Below are 7,747 nucleotides of genomic sequence, written 5' to 3'. Positions count from 1 at the left end.
TTAATGACTATAGAGAGGTGTCTCTTTGGAGACTACAAGTTACACATCTGGAATTCAGATCCATTTCTTTGCTTAAAATCGAAGCAAGCCACTTTTGGTGTAACATACACAAATTCATGCCTCCACACACAAACATTTATACATATAGTGTACTTACAAATATACGTATTGCATATAGCATGACTTAGGGAAGTGAGTCACTGCTTAGGTTAGCTTCAATTGATGTGATGTATATACTATAGTACATTTGCTTAAACATGTAACTATTTGGTTAAAATGCTGCCATTGCCCATGTTGCACATAAATGGTATGGTTACACACATGAATGGCTTTATGCCTACAGTGTGTGCAGTTGCGAGTCTGATTCTATGATGTATACAAACAGAAGCAACGTCTGCAGTAAAATAAAAATAAGATTGAATGTAACAAGCATATGTATCTCCTTGAAAGTGTTTGAATCTCGATTCATTAATTCTTTCCTAGCCTCCATTTTGAAATCCCCACTGCTATTAATATTTAAACAGATTTGTGGGCCATTATATATTAAAAAATATTTACCATTCTAAAAGGCACAAGGGCCCAATTTTGACGAATGCACAACTGTCAAACAGCAAAGATCTGCCATAGTAACACCAATTAATTTATTTCCACTAAAAGATCCAGAAATTGTTCCGCTGAGTTACCAGTGCCATATGTCTGTCATTGTCTCTTTATTGCCGCTCAGTTACAATAAATCTCATAGGAAACGGATCATTCAAGACCTCAAGCCAGATAAAGTAACCTTTTCCCCCTCACTGAGCCATGCACAACTACCTCTGCTAGCCCAAGCAAGCTAGTTTTGCTTGTACTAGTGTAAACCCAAGTGCAGGGCCCTCACAGGTGGAAACTCTGCTAGGGAGATGTGAAGATGGAAAGGATTGCTACAGCAGAGGTTGAAGCAGGCAACTCTCCCAAGCAAAAGGATGCAGTAACGCTAGCTGGAAATACACTAATTCAGAACATTCACATATCAGCTTCAGCAGCTTATAAATATTGTTGATATGAATTTAATTTCAAGATGTATGTGACTGCCACTAACACGAGGTAATGTCCTGCAAAGATTTAAGCACATGCTTAATGTTAACTGCTAAAGCGGTGTGAATGGACCTTACTGTAAATGAGAATCCGGCTCAATTGAATTAAAAACATGCTTAAAGTTAAGAGAATACATGTTTTTGCAGGACTGGGGCCTATTTAACTATTTTGTACTACTATTGGTTTTTAACAACTCTTCTGTGTTTTATTCTATCTGTGTTATCAAATGGAATGTGTGCCAGGCATGCAAATTGGTGAAAGGCTAATCTTTAAAGGGATAACTGTCAGGTCACATTTCCCCCTGTATTTAGATTTTATAAAAATAAGCTTTTTAAGAGCTAAGACAAACAGAAATAATTCCATTACATTAAAAGAATCTAACTGAATCCACACTTTATTAATCAACATTTCACTGCAGTGTTTTTCCCCCAAAGATTCCAGCACTGTACTTGTATATAAGAATATAACAATAAAATTGGCTAGAAACTAACTACAATTGTTCAACTGAGGAGAAATTAAAAAAGCACCTAACAACATGAAAAGAAAAAATAATGTCCTTTTTATAATTTAGGTGTCATTCACAATAAGAAATTTTGTTTTTGAATTGGTTTGATTTTGATTTGAATTGATTGAAAATTGATTTTCAAACTTACAATATCCATTTAAGAGATGTCAGCAGATTATAATATTAGATACTTTGCAACTTGTATTTAAAGGCATCTTTTAAAAAGTGGAAGTTAAATCTTATTGAGGAAAACAGAATGGAGCATAAACTCTCGCAAGTGAAGTGTAAAACTATAATTAGGAAGGTCAAAAAAGAATTTGAAGAACAGCTAGACAAAAACTCAAAAAGTAACAGCAATTTTTTTTAAGTACATCAGAAGCAGGAAGCCTGCTAAACAACTAGTGGGGCCACTGGACGATCACGATGCTAAAGGAGCACTCAAGGAAGATTAGGCCATTGCGGAGAAACTAAATGAATTCTTTGCATCGGTCTTCATGGATGAGGATGTGAGGGAGATTCCCAAACCTGAGCCATTCTTTTTAGGTGAAAAATCTGAGGAACTGTCCCAGATTGAGGTGTCATTAGAGGTGGTTTTGGGGAAAAAATGATAAATTAAACAGTAATAAGTCACCAGGACCAGATGGAATTCACCCAATAGTTCTGAAGGAACTCAAATGTGAAATTGCAGAACTACTAACTGTGTTATGTAACTTATCATTTAAATCAGCTTCTGTACCAAATGACTGGAGGATAGCTAATGTGATGTCAATTATTTAAAAAGGCTCCAGAGTGATCCCGGCAATTACAGGTCGGTAAGCCTGACTTCAATACCAGGCAAATTGTTTGAAACTATAGTAAAGAACAGAATTATCAGACACATAGATAAACATGATTTGTTGGGGAAAAGTCAACATGCTTTTTGTAAAGGGAAGTGTAGCAGGGTGGACACCTGCTCCTGCCTGGAAGGGCCTGAGATAGCCCAGGGAGCAAGCAGCTACTGGGCTGACTGGGGGAAGTGGCAGCAGCTGGGCCCAGGCCCCAATCAGGCCTCAGCTGGCCCTATATAAGAGGCTGGGAGCCAGGAACTCAGTAGAGTCTCTCTCTGCCTTCAGAGAGAGAAGGGCCTGGCTGCAGGGAGCTAGACACAGAGTACCTGGATGGAGCAGGGCTGGGGAAAGGCTGAGGAAAGCTCCAGCCTGGAAAGCCCCAGGCTGCGGCCTAGGAGAAGGCTAAGGAGTACTGGGGGTTGCAGAGGGCAGCCCAGGGCTAGGCCAAGGCAGCAGGTCCAAACCCCCTTTGCCAGTGATGAGTGGTCTATACAGCAGTCTGCCCCAGGGAGCGGGGGCTAGTTGGTGACTGGCAGTGGCCTAGTGCTGAGGCAAGGTGGGGATAGTGGGTGGGGGTTCCCCAGGGAGGGGAGACCAAGATCTGTGGGGTACTGCCAGGGGGCAGCATCCCAGTAATAGGGGCACCGGGTCCTGGGAGGGACACGGGTGCCAGAAGAGGACAAGGCGGAACACCGGCCTGCAGAGGGCGCTCCAGAGGCTGGTGAGCTAATTCCCTGGACGACCAGTAGGAGGCGCCGCAGGGGTGAGTCCGCTCTTCTTACAGGAAGTCATGCCTCACCAATCTACTAGAATACTTTGAGAGGGTCAACAAGCATGTAGACAAGGGTGATGAAGTGGATATAGTGTACTTAGATTTTCAGAAAGCCTTTGACAAGGTCCCTCACCAAAGTCTCTTAAGCAAAGTAAGCTGTCGTGGGATAAGAGGGAAGGTTCTCTCATGGATCAGTAACTGGTTAAAAGATAGGAAACAAAGGGTAGAAATAAATGGTCAGTTTTCAGAATGAAAAAGGTGACTAGGGTGTCCCCTCAGGGGTCTGTACTGGGACCAGTACTGTTCAACATATTAATAAATGATCTGGAAAAAGGGATAAACAGTGAGGTGACAAAATTTCCATATGATACCAAACTACTCAAGGTAGCTAAGAACAAAGCAGACTGCAAAGAGTTACAAAGGGACTTCACAAAACTAGGTAACTGGGCAACAAAATGGCAAATGAAATTCAGTTTTGATAACTACAAAGTAATGCACATGGGAAAACATAATCCCAGCTATACATAAAAAATGACGGGGTCTAAATTAGCTGTTACCACTCAAGAAAGAGATCTTGGAGTCATTGTGGATACTTCCCTGAAAATATTCACTCATGGTGCAGTGGCAGTCAAAAAAGCTAACAGTGTTGTGAATCATTAGGAAAGGGATAGATAATAACACAGAAAATATCATATTGCCTCTCTATAAATCCATGATATGCCCACATCTTGAATACTGTGTGCAGATGTGGTCACCCCATCTCAAAAATGAGATACTGGAATTGTAAAAGATTCAGGAAAGGGCAACAAAAACATTAGGGGTATGGAACAGCTTCCATATAAGGAGAGATTAATAAGGCTGGGACTTTTCAGCTTGGAAAAGAGGCAACTAAATGGGAAATGTGTTAGAGGTCTATAAAACCATGACTGGTGTGGCGAAAGCAAATCAGGAGTAAAGTAAATGTTATTTACTCCTTCTCATAACACAAGAACTAGGGGTCATCAAATGAAATTAATAAGCAGCAGGTTTAAAACAAACAAAAGGATGTATTTCTTTACACAATGCTTTCAACCCATGGAACTCTTTGCGTGAGGATGCTGTGAAGGTCAAGACTCTAACAGGATTTTAAAAAGCACTAGATAAGTTCCTGGAGGATAGGTCCATCAATGACTATTAGCCAGGATGGGCAGGGATGCAAAACCATGCTCTGAAGAGTCCCTAGCCTTTGTTTTCCAGAAACTGGGAATGGGCGACAGGGGATGGATCACTTGATGATTACCTTTTCTATTCATTCCCTCTGGGGCACCTGGCATTGGCTACTGTCGGAAGACAGGATACTGGGCTAGGTGGACAATTGGTCTGACTCAGTATAGCCATTCTTATGTTCTTAAAGAACACCATTCTAAAAGTTAACAATTTTAACAATAGTTTTATGCATATCTCTAAACCTCATTCCATTTTATAGTTTAAAAATGAATGGATTATTCAATACTGCTGAGAAAACATCCATATATTGTCAGCTTCAATTACAAGTCTATAACAGAATGCTAGCACTCTGAGTTCAAGTAGAGTTTTGTCTGTGAAGCCCTCAACTACTGTTTAAGTGTCCTTTCTGTATAAATGCTGCTGTGGAAATTTATGAGTCTTCTGAAGATAAAAATCAACTGGCCTTGAACCAAAGATGACATTGTAGCACATGCAGGGGCGGCTCCAGGCACCAGCGCAGCAAGCGCATGCCTGGGGCTGCAAGCCGCGGGGGGGTCACTGTGAGGGCAGCAGTCTGGCTGCGTTCGGCGGCATGCCAGCAGGAGGTCCGCCGGTCCCGCAGCTTCGTTGGCAATTCGGCGGGGGGGGACGCTGAAGGCGCGGCACTGGCGGACCTCCTGCAGGCATGCCGCTGAATCTGCATGACCAGCGGACCGCCCGCAGGCATGCCACTGAAAGCCGCCTGACAGCCGTGCTTGGGGCGACAAAAAACATAGAGCCGCCCCTGAGCACATGGCAAATACTGTCAGCATCAGAAATGAAGTATTGTTATCCTCTGTATTTTAAAATTCCATGGCACTATTCCAAAACTGTCTCTCAAGTGAGATCAGTCAAATGCAATTATAGTATTCCTCTAACAAAGGGCAAGATTCACAAAAGATTTAATGAAATGAAAAATGGGTCTAAAAATCTATTTTCAATTAGTAAAGAAGTTCTTCTAAATCTTAGTAATTTTTTTCAAGCATACGAGTATTTAGTAGATTGTAGAGATTGTATTAAATGAAGAATATGAATATTAACTCCAATTAAAATAAAATCAATCTCAGATAATTGTAGTAATTCTATGTTTTTTAAGGAGACTGCTAATCAATCTTCTATTGAAACTCTTAACAGGATAGCTGCACAGTCTGATGATGAAAGGAAGAAAGTGGAAGTCAGAATTTCTGGGTTCTTTTCCCAACTCGGTTAAATGACTTGCTATGTCATCTTGGGGAAATCACTTAATCTCATTGTTTTATTTATCCATCTATAAAATGGGTATAATTATGGTTACTTATCTTACAGGGGTTTGTGAGGCTTAATTATTTGTAAAGCAGTTTAAATTTTTCAAATAAAAGGTATCAAGAGTATTACTGTTACTAATCACTTTAAAATCTGTTGATATTATTATCTCAGGGATACAGTATTTGGCTAAAGCAGAACTCCAGTAGCCTGACCCAAACTCTCTTTTCCTTGCTGCACAGTAAGTTTAACCATACATCACAAACAACAATAATGATTTTATGCAAACCATGCCAGTCATATAGGAGGGTATGTGTTTCAAATGGCAAGTACCGGTAATTTTTACAGAAGTTGCCTCACCAGCTAATTTAGGAAAAATCATTCTGACCCAAGGACATATTCAAGTTTCTTTTTGAAGTCTTGTTAACACAAAAAAAATCCTGTACTAGAAGAGTGCCCAACAATAGCAAGATAATGCAAGTGTAGATTAAACAAATGCATTCCATTATCTGTCAACTAAAGTAAGGGCTTTGGGAGGAGAGAAAAATTGCACTTTCAAGGTTATCATGATCATGGTGAGACAGCATAGACAGAGATAGTTAAATGAAAAATGGAAAACCATCAAATGGGATAATGAACATTTGTGCAACTTTGATTTTGAACCTTTTTTTGTAAAAGAAACATGACAATCAAAACAAATATACATATAGAAAGATACAACATTAAGTACATCACAAAAACAAGTAAGAAACACATTTGCTGAAGAACCATCAGTGTTTTTACCAGTGGGGGTTCCAGGATTTTGTACAGGAAGGTGGTATTAGTGAAAGGGGAATCAAGACAAGGAGCTTAGATGGGATAGCACAAAGAGAAGATTGGAAAGGGGCAATTCATCTTGACTCACTGCAGGGTTTTCTGCTAATGCCAATGTGGAGATGGGAAAAGAAATCAAGTTTTATAGAACACCACCACTACTAAGAGGTCAAAGCCTACTTCCATTGAAGTCAACAGAAGTTTTTACAACTGACTTGAGTAAAAACTGACTCTGGCTCATATTCAGTAATAACAAGTTAACAACTCATTGATAAATTCCTGCATCAAATGTAGAAATAGCAAGGAACCAGGTTATAGTGTGTACTCTGGACCTCACTCCATTTCCCTAACAATCAACTACATGTTCCTGAATCTTGGAGTAAGTATCTGTACTGTAAAATGGAATGGAAAAAAATATATTCTCCCGGGGTCACCCAATCTAAACTTTGGTGCTCTCTTGGAATGACTTTTTAGATAGGTATTTGTAGGATTGCTAGCAGTTATGGGAGCTCAGCTATCCCATACAATCTAGAATGTCTAGCAATCATTCACAGCAGGATCTATAATTTCTCCTCCAGACACAATGGCTGGGCTTTCATAATGCTATTAGGCATTAATACCAATGGCATTGGGCTGCCTATAACTCGTATTCAATGAATTAAAATGAGTGTGCTCAGTGACAGATGAATTATTGTTATCCTTTGCCTCTAAGGGATACACATTTTCTCTGTTGTATGAAAAAGCTCTCAAAGTGCCAAAATATCAGGAATAACTAGTAACATCCTGATGTAACCCTGAAAAGAAACAGCAGAAGTGTTTTCTTTTTGTTTTGTTTTTTAAACTACCAGCTACTTTAGCAAGTACTGTAGTAGAAAATGAATTCTGACTGCATAGTGTAAAGCTAGCCAGTGGCAGACAACATTTCCTTTCTATCCCAACCTCCAGCCCTCTCTGGATCCACCACTGATTTCCTGTGATTGCACAAAATCAATGCAGCGATAAAGCCACATTAAATGCACAACAAAATAGTACAGGAGGACTACAGCACAAGGGTTTGTATATACATATAGATATATTTTTTAAAAACATCCAACCATTGCAAATACTGGGCCCACTAAAAAAAACCACAACCAAACAAAAAAAAAAATTAAATAAATTAAAAAAAAGCTTGCTGCTCTTACATCTAGCGTGCCAGTTACTGTGCAAATCCTGAGAAAGGGAGGAAGAACAAAGAAGTGGGGAAAGTTGGCATAAAAACGGAAGAGTTTG

Source organism: Chrysemys picta, unplaced genomic scaffold, assembly GCF_011386835.1.
Source record: "Chrysemys picta bellii isolate R12L10 unplaced genomic scaffold, ASM1138683v2 scaf5, whole genome shotgun sequence".
Classification (NCBI taxonomy): Eukaryota; Metazoa; Chordata; order Testudines; family Emydidae; genus Chrysemys; species Chrysemys picta.
Note: the sequence above shows the minus strand (reverse complement) of the source record.